Below are 10,294 nucleotides of genomic sequence, written 5' to 3'. Positions count from 1 at the left end.
AAAAAAGCATACGCCCCTTAAAGCACGAGGCAACAAGTCTAAGGGTTCCTGCTCGGGCGGAATCCTTGTTTGGTGCTTGTAAAATATGTACTATAAGAGGGAGGAGCTGCTAGTCGCCATGTTAAGTGTGGGCAAAACCAGCTATACTTTATACAGAATTGCACCGGGACCTGCCATTTTGGTCGTGGGCAAGGGCATCAATTTCCAGAGGGGCGGGGCAGAGGGGGGAGTTATTAACGTCATCGGAGTTGCAGAAAAAAACATATTTTTTTTTGAACAGTCGTGTTTGATGGCACTCCAGGAGCCCCCGTAATTCCTCGAACCTCCAGTAAAACGTTTTGCTTTTCTGAAGAGGACCACAACACAGTGGAAGTATTACGAACCTGGCCATGTAGTCCGGTTTCCTCGTCCAGGTCATCCGTGATGCTTTCTGCCGTTCAACCTTCAACATATTTCGACCTCATGTGCCAGCTTGTGGGTAAAGCAGAGGTGGATAGTTGTTCATTTCTTCTCAAGGTGTGGGATGGCACAAAATGACAGTATCCACATAAGGTGTGTGTTGGAAATGGTGGCGTGGAAGGGGATCCTGAAATCATTCACCAGCTTAGAAATCTGACGATAGATATTTTGGTTTTCGATAACCATGCACAAGAAGCGAAATCACTGAAAGTTGGAAGCTATCTAACTATTTACAATCTTCATGCAAAATGTCATACACCATGCGATGAAGAAGCAAAAATACCGTGCCTAGAATTCCTGCTGCATGGTGGTACGGGCTTTTCTCGAGGAATAGAAGTTATTCCAGAAAATAGTTATTATGTTCAAGAAGTACAAAGGAGACTTGGTGCAGTGGATCCTCAAGACTACCAGGATTTGGAAGGAATCTCTTCATTTGAATTCAATGACACTTTAAATGAGTTTTCTTGCCGAGAAGCTGCAGCCACAAGTGCAAATCAAGACTTTGTTCCTGCAAGGTCTATAGAGCGATGCCAACAGTCATCAGCAACAGTGCTTACTGCTCACCAGCACATGAAGACAACTCCATTGCATATCATCAAGAAGAGTACAGCTCCACAAAAATATCGTATTCGTGCCAAACTAAGTCATTTCGAGATGGAGGTGCTCAGTCAGTCTGTTAAGCTTTATTGTCCCAAATGCAATTGCTTGCAAGAAGTTCCGGATGAGGAAGATTTAAACTTCATTTTGAAAGACTGTGCAGCAATGGCTCAGCATCAAAGTTTGCCAAATGCATTGTACGATTCCTTCCTTTGGACCAGAGAAAACCAAGAAGAAGAAAAAATAGCTGTCCACTTTTTAAAACAAGCATTTACAATGCAATGGTCTCGGCATTGGTAAAGTTAGAGCTATTGGCATTGCTCATGCCATTATTTTAGTTTATGTTTTTGTTTTTAAAACATTTAAAGAAACGGCATTGTCATGAGCAATGCCAATAGCTCTAACTTTAACAATGCCGAGACCGTTGCATTGTAAATGCTTGTTTCCTTATTGAGGGGTGCGCAGGAGCGTTACCCCCTTCCAGGAGCGCTACCCCCTTCCTTTGGCACAGTAAACACAGCAAAACAGCTAAGTATAATTAGTTTCCATTTCTGTGGGAGAAATACTTTTAAAGACTAAAGGTGCTAGTGCTGTATTATCAAGTGAATGTACGCTTCTTTATTTTCCTTGGTTTATTTTTATGTTTTTATATGAAGCTGAACGTGACAATACTGACATAAGTGCTTACACATACATTTAATTCAGTTTCGACCTAATAATTACTGCGAATGTTACAAATGTCTTGTTCTTGGCTTTTGCTGCAGCGAACACGGGGCTAGACAGCTGGAGTAGAAAGGATAGGACTGAAACCTACAGCAGTTTCCTCTTCATATGTTTCCATTGCCGCATCTTTATAGTTTCTTTTGTCTCTTTTTTTTCCTTTCCCCCCAAATGGTGTTTCCTGTGTGAGCGTATATGTGCTCTCCGGACGCTCCATGACAGGGGATAGGGTTAAATAGCTTTGTGCATCGCTCCCGCTGATTCTGGCTGCGAAGGTTAGTGGTTTTCCAGTCTGTGATCTGACAGATTGACAAGCCCATGTGTATTCACGGCCTGAGCGATGGATACTAGTACTGTACTCACCTCAGTATTGGAGACCTTGACTGCCTTATGGATGGACGTAGATGCTTTCCGAGGTGAAAGCCTAGAGATACGAAATGAGATGGGCTCTATGAGACGCGAAGTAGCGGGACTGTCTCGTAAGAGCCCTACTGGTACTAGAGGTGGCTCATATATTAAGGACTGCACATTACTGCCCCCTCTACAATCACACAATCCTGACTCTAGGCATTTAGACCAGGTAGGGGGAACTCCTGGTTCTGGGCCCTTTTCTACCTTTTTTGCTAACACTTCCCAGTCAGGTCCTTCTTCTATACAGGTAATTCAGCCTATGCAGGTGCCCTTGGCCCCTGCTGAACGATATTTTGGGGACCCTAAGAAGTTTGGTATATTTCTAGGTCAGTGTAGACTACATTTCATGTGCAAACCTGTTGTGTTTCCTAATGACCAAGCAAAAACTGCTTTTGTTATGTCCTATTTGAGTGGTAATACTGCTAACTGGTCCTTCTCCGTCATAGAGAGAGAGACGATCCAGTTCTGTACAATTTTTCAGATTTCTGCATCGAAATGCGTAGGTTGTTTGACAGAGAAGCACATCAGTTATCACTGGATACATAACTAATTTCTCTCAAACAGGGCACACAAGACCTGCGTACATACATCACCACCTTCAATCGACTATTACGGTCTGAGAGGGGAATTGAAAGATGTATTGGCACAAGTGGTGCATTTGCCCACAAATTGCGATGAACTAATCGATCTCACCATCCAGTTGGATCATCTGCTTCAGGAACAGAAAGGAGACAAGTCCCCTGCTGAAGTGAAGTATTACATGCATCGCCCTAAGCCGACATTTGAAGAACACTTGCATGCCACGGATGGAACAGAACCCATGCAAATCAATGGAATCAGAGGGCCCATAAGTCAAGGCAAAAGAGAAAAAAGACGAAGACAGAGATTATGTATGTATTGTGGGAAACCCAGACACTACATCAAAGACTTCAAGGCCAGAACTAAGCTCGGAAACAAGACTAGCCAAGGAGACCGCAGCTTACTGGTGGTGGACTACGCACCTGAGAACCTGGGATACTGATCTACTCAAACAAGACGGAGACCCCTTGAGGCTGGTAAATGAAGAGTTCTCTTCCGCCGTAGCCAATACCGTCCAAAAGTCTGTGGCTCATATGAACGTATGTGTTATGCTGGAGTTACCCAGTAGTGAGCCTATAGTAGTACATGCCTTGCTGGATTCCAGGTCTACTGGTAACTTTATCGATCAGCAGTATGCCCCAGAAATAGGCATTCCCTGCATAAGAAAGAAAACCCCTGAACCTGTAAAGGCTGTGGATGGTGCAGCATTGACCTCGGGACCTGTCTGGTATCACACACAGCTCATACAGGTGAAAGTAGGGGGGAACCACTTTGAGTATATACAGTTTGATTTAATCGATGCCCCACACTTCAAACTTATCTTTGGAATGCCACGGCTAACTCATCATAATCCAATGGTGCATTGGGTAGAACGCACCTTCTCCATAAACTTTTCGTTCTGTAAAGAAAACAGCACGAGAGAAAAGGTATGGAACACAGAAAACACTGGGAATCCTGCTTGCCCTCTCTCCATCGGATGTAATGACAAGACCTTATGTTGTGTCTCCGTTACCTGACGACTATCAGCAGTTTAGTTCTGTATTCAGTAAACAGGGAGCCGGGAAGCTGCGCTCTCATAGGGATAATGATTGTTCCATCGACCTGGTGCCAGGAGCCCCCATTCCGTGCAGTTGTATCTATGTCCTTACCGAAGCCGAAACCACGTATTTGCAGCAGTATCTAAACGAGTTGCTACCTTCAGGATTCATACGTCCCTCTTCATCCCCGGCCTCCTCGCCTCTGTTTTTTATACCGAAGAATGAAGGAGGCTTGAGGGCTTGCATAGACTACAGGGCTAGCAATAGAGTAACCATCAAGAACAAATACCGTTAATACCCTTTCTGCTGGACCAGCTGAAAGGTGCCTGGGTGTTTACCAAACTTGACCTGAGGGGTGCATACCATCTGGTGCGGGTACGGCAAGGAGATGAATGGGAAACCGCCTTTAGGACAAAGTTTGGGTTATATGAGTATCAGGTGATGCCCTTCGGACTATGTAATGCGCCTTCCGCATTTCAGTTTTTTACGGATGAAGTAATGCAAGGGTTGTTGGATGTTTCCTGTATTGTATATATTGACGACATCCTCATATACTGAAAAGACGCACAATTGATGGTCGGAATGCATTCACCCCCAGTCAAGAGATCTGGGTTAAATCCATCATTCTTTTGCTCACCATGCCACCCCAGTTTAGACCTGGCCATATGCAAATCAGTCTTGGCCCTGTCCCTCATGGGAACAGTCCAGCCCGAACTGCCAAGCCAGGTCCTCCCTGGACCAGAAACAAGCAATCTGGGGTGGCATGGTGAGCATAAGAATGATGGATTTAACCCAGATCTCTTGACTGGGGGTGAATGTTTTGATTGGTTCTGTATTCCGTCCATCAATTGTGTGTCTTTTGCATTCTCGCCCTAAGTGAGCTGGGTATGCCCAGACGTGGGTCCCGGGCTCATTGTGCCACTGGATTCAAGCTATCCTGGCTGAAGAGGGGTGAAACCCCGAAACCGGTCCTAGGATGCTTGTTTCCGGTCCAGGGAGGACCTGGCTTGGCAGTTCGGGCTGGACTGTTCCCATGAGGCACAGGGCCAAGTCTGATGTGCATATGGCCAGATCTAAACTGGGGTGGCATGGTGAGCAAAAGAATGATAGATTTAACCCAGATCTCTTGACTGGGAGTGAATGTTTTGATTGGTTCTGCATTCCGTCCATCAATTGTGTGTCTTTTGCATCCTCATATACTCAGCATCCATAGAAGAACATGTTCCTCACTTGAAAGCTGTACTAGAACGTTTACAGCAATACTCTCTCTTTGCTAAGTTGGAGAAATGTCTGTTCCATACCGCAGCAGTGGAGTTCCTAGGTTACGTCATAGAAACAGATAGACTATGCATGGACAAAAAAAAGATACAAGCCATTACTCAATGGGAATCACTCTCCAGCGTAGGTCTTACAGAGTTTTCTAGGTTTTGCTAATTTTTACAGGAGGTTTATAAAAGAATTCTCAAGGATCATACAACCCCAAACTCATCTGTTGCGAAAGCGAGTTACCTTTCATCTGGAATGACTCAGCTGAACAGGCCTTTCAAACTATAAAGAAGCGCTTCACCAGAGCCCCCGTGTTGAGACGGATGCATCACACTATGCCATAGGAGGTGTATTGTCCCAGAGACATCCTGAAACTGGCCAGCTACACCCCGTGGCCTACTATTCCAAGAAACTGACGTCCTGTGAGGTTAAGTACAGCATCACAGACAAAGAGCTTTTGGCCATAAAGAGAGCGTGTGAGGAGTGGAGACATCATTTATTGGGAGATAGACACACCGTTGAAATCTCCACTGATCGCTGCAACCTGTTGTTTCTGACGACGGCAAGAGCTCTGATCCCTCGACAACTCCGTTGGTCGCTTTTCTTCTCTGATTTTGACTTTGTAATAAAATACTGCCCACGACCTCAAAACAGCAAAGCAGATGCTCTCTCAAGGCCTAATCCCACTCTAGAACACAGTCAAGTCCCATTTGAGGAACCTCCTGTCATACTACATAAAGCCTCATTTTCCGATGAGATACTTGCCCTGACAAATACGCAAACCTTTTTGGATGACGTGAGAAAGCGGATGGCTGGAATGGATCACCAGGCATGGTTGCAAGAGGACCCCGAACACCGTTTGGCTGTAAACAACCTACTATACCAGGGAAACCGGATGTATGTTCTGGAAGGCCCTTTACAACTACAAGCATTGCTTTGGGTCCATGATTTTGCACTGGGGGGACATCCGGGGATCCAGAAGACTATCCAAGCGATGAAGAGGCAGTTCTGGTGGACGACACTACAAGTAGATACCGCTAAATACGTGACATTGTGCCATCTGTATCCAAGGGAAGTCAAGGCATCAGCAACCTAGTGGATTGCTACAAATCATACCCATACCTCCTGTACCTTGGCACACCATTTCAATGGATTTCATAGTAGACATGCCTCTCAGTTTAGGCTACAATACCATCCTGGTAGTGATTGATCATCTGACCAAAATGGGGCACTTTATTGCTATGACGAAGTTACCATCCTCCGTGGAATTGGCCCTAACGTTTTTTAAGCATCTTGTGCTATCTCATGGGATACCAGCGGTCATCATCATGGACAGAGGAAGCCAATTTACCTCATGCTTTTGGAAGGTGCTATGTGATGTAATGAAAGTAGATGCCCGTCCTTCCACTACCTACCATCCGTAGACGGACGGCAAGACTGAAACACTAAACCAAACCCTAGAACAATAGCTGAGATGCTTTACTCTACAACATGATGAAGAATGCCGCACGCTCCTGTATATGGCAGAATTTGCATACAATAATGCGGAGCACTCCACTCTGGGTTGCTCCCCTTTTTACTGCCTAACTGGATACCATCCTAATATGTTACTCTTTGAATGGCCTATCCAGTCTAAACATCCCAGAATGCAAAAACACAGTTAGGCAAAGTTCATGCACAAGACAAACACTATGCATACAAAAAACGCTCCCCAGAACCCTCTTATAGTGCAGGGGATAAGATACAAAACATTTACGACTTGAAGGCAACACCAGATTGAAACCTAAATTTGTGGGTCCTTATCTAATTTAAAGAATAATCAAGCTTGTAGCCATGAGATTCTCTCTCCCTTCTTCTTGGCACATCCATCCTGTGTTTCATGTCTCCTTATTACAGCCATGCCTCCCTCAGACTAGGCTACCCTTGAAACCCCTGCCTCTAGACATTGATGGGGAAAAAGAATACGAGATCAGACGTATTCTTGATGCCAAGCTCATCAGAGGGTGGGTACATTACCTTACTGAGTGGAAGGGCTATGGACCTGAAGACCGGTCGTGGGAGCTTAAGTCTAACCCCAATTGCCCAGGGCTTCTTGGGCGGTTTCACCTTCAGTTTCCCTCTAAGCCTGGTAGACCGTCGGGGCGCCGGTCGTTGAGGGGGTTCTGTCATGTTGATGCGCAGATAGCATGGGGAAATGCATACATCACATTGTATACATGTATAAGGAATGTATGTGTGTGTGTGTTAGGACTACATCTCCCAGAACACCTGGTGGAAGGATAACATGGTTGTAGCAAGCAGTCTATATAAGCACCACCTGCAAGCTGCCCAGTGCTTGTCAATCACTAGATGTCGGCCTGTTTGAGATTCTGTATGCACACGTCATGCTGGAGCAAGCTAGGGGCTTGTTGGCTTCAGTTCTTCCTTGCCTCACTCTCCTCCTGCTGTCAATATCCATTGAAGACGTGCTGGAGAGCGTGTGAGAGCCGTCGGGAGGCTTGTGCAGCCTTTCTTGGGTTTATCCTGAAAAGGCGCTGGAGTGCGTGAGAGAGCCGTTTAGTGGCTAGCTGCAGCTTATTGTTGAATTACCCAAAGACGCGCTGGAGCGCGTTCGAGAGCTGAGGGAAGCTCTTTAATCCTGCCTTTGTTTATTTTGTTTGTTTGTTTCAATCACACTGGGGCGCGTTTTGCAATCGTAAAGACTTCCTAAAGCCGGCAAACACTTTTCATTAAATACATGCTGGGGCGGGTTCGAGAGCCGGTGAGAGGCTCGTTCATCTTGCTCTGTTTGGTTTTCCTGGCAGATGCGCTGGGGCGCGTATTCACCAAGCACCCTAAATTGCCATTAAGGAACGGTAGCACCTTTTTTCCTTATTGAGGGGTGTGCAGGAGCATTACCCCCTTCCTTTGGAACAGTGAACACCGCAAAATAGCAAAGTACAATTGGTTTCCATTTCTGTGGGATAAATATTTTAAAAGACTGCTGTATTATCAAGTGAATGTACGCTTCTTTATTTTCCTTGGTTTACTTGTTGATTTTTGTTTTTATATGAGGCTGGATGCGGCAATACTGATGTAAGTGCTTACACATACCTTCTAATTCAGTTTCACCCTAACCGTGAACGAACACCAGACAGCTACGCAGCCCACAAGAACGCCACCCGCAGACACCATCACCTCATCAGATCCGCCAGAAGGGTCTCCTTTAAAGACCGCCTAGACAACAACACACACAGCAGCAAAGAGCTCTTCAACATCATGAAGGATCTCTCCAACCCCAGCTCCAACACCAACGACATCCCACCTTCACAAGACCTGTGCGACTCGCTTGCCACCTTCTTCCATCGCAAGATCGCAGACATCCACGACAGCTTCAACGCCACGACCACCACTGAGGCCACCACCACCACCATCCGCACCAACCGCCTGCTCTCCTGGACCAACATAAACGACGACGACACCATCAAAATCATGAACACCATCCACTCCGGATCTCCGTCAGACCTATGCCCACACCACATCTTCAACAAAGCCAGCACCGCCATCGCACCCCATCTACAGAAAGCCATTAACATTTCCTTTGTGACAGCGACCTTCCCGGAGAGCTGGAAGCACGCTGAGATCAACGCCTTACTCAAGAAACCCAAGGTGTACCTCAAGAACTTCCGGCCCATCTCCCTGCTCCCGTTCCCGGCGGAGGTCATCGAGAAGGCCGTCAACAAACAACTGATCCGCTACCTCGAGGAGAAAAGCATCTTGGATCCATCTCAGTCCGGGTTCCGCAGCAACCACAGCACAGAGACGGCCCTCATCGCCGCCTCCGATGACATCAGGGCCCTGCTGGACAACAGAGAAACCGCAGTCCTCATCCTCCTGGACCTGTCAACCGCCTTCGACACGGTCTGCCACTGCACACTACGCACACGCCTACACGATGCCGGGATCCAAGAGAAGGCCCTGGACTGGACCACCTCCTTCCTCTCCGGCAGAGCACAGAGCATCCGCCTCCCCCCCTTCCGCTCCAAAGCCACCGAGATCATCTGCGGCATACCCCAGGGCTCATCCCTCAGCCCAACGCTGTTTAACATCTACATGGCACTGCTCGCCCACGTCGCCCGACTGCACGACCTCAACATCATCTCTTACGCCGATGACACCCAGCTGATCCTCTCCCTCACCAAGGACCCCCACACCGCTAAAACCAACCTCTACGAAGGAATGAAAGCCGCCGCTGAGTGGATGAAGAACAGCCGTCTGAAGCTGAACTCAGACAAGACGGAGGTCCTCATCCTTGGATCCACCACCTCGGCCTGGGACGACTCCTGGTGGCCGACCGCACTGGGAACAGCTCCAACACCCACCAACCACGCACGCAACCTAGGGGTCATCCTCGACTCCACCCTCTCCATGACAAAACAGGTCAACGCTGTCTCTTCCTCCTGCTTCAACACCCTCCGGATGCTCCGCAAGATCTACAAGTGAATCCCCACCGAAATGAGAAGAGCGATCACCCAGGCCCTCGTCCGCAGCAGGTTGGACTACAGAAACGCCCTCTACGCAGGAGCCTCGGCCAAACTCCTGAGACGACTTCAACGCATTCAGAACGCCTCTGCACGCCTGATCCTCAACATCCCCTGCTGCAGCCACATCACACCCCACCTGAGAGACCTGCACTGGCTCCCCGTCAACAAGAAGATAACCTTCAAGCTCCTCACCCACGCACACAAGGCACTCCACAACACCGGACCAGCGTACCTCAACAGACAACTCAGCTTCTACACCCCCACCCGCCAGCTTCGCTCCGCCGACCTCGCCACATTCCCCCGCATCCAAAGATCGTTCTGGAACACCCTCCCCATCCACCTACGGCAGACTCAAGACCTGCTGACCTTCAGAAGACTCCTCAAGACCTGGCTTTTTGTGCATTAGCAGCTCCCCTACCCCCGCGCCTTGAGACCCTCACGGGTATGTAGTGTGCTTTACAAATGCTATGATTGATTGTTAATTACTGCAGATGTTACAAATGTGTTGTTTTGCTGCAGGAAACAAGGGGCTAGACAGCTGGAGTAGAGAGGATAGGACTGAAACCTACAGCTCCAAGCAGTTACTTCATCATATGTTTCCACTGTCACATCTTTATTGTTTCTTTTGTCCCTTCCCCCCAAATGGTCTTTCCTGTGTGAGCATATGATATGTGCTCTTAGGACGCTCCATGACAGGGGATA

At 47.5% G+C, this 10,294-nt stretch overlaps 1 pseudogene; it reads left to right on the top strand.

Moving 5' to 3' along the window:
• Window positions 1–301: 301 nt before the first annotated feature.
• Window positions 302–1,422, top strand: LOC146783130 (protection of telomeres protein 1 pseudogene; annotated as a pseudogene).
• The last annotated feature ends 8,872 nt before the right edge of the window (window positions 1,423–10,294 follow it).

The sequence above is a fragment of the Triturus cristatus genome, chromosome 12, assembly GCF_964204655.1.
Source record: "Triturus cristatus chromosome 12, aTriCri1.1, whole genome shotgun sequence".
Taxonomy (NCBI): Eukaryota; Metazoa; Chordata; class Amphibia; order Caudata; family Salamandridae; genus Triturus; species Triturus cristatus.
This window is presented reverse-complemented; position numbering and strand designations above follow the sequence as displayed.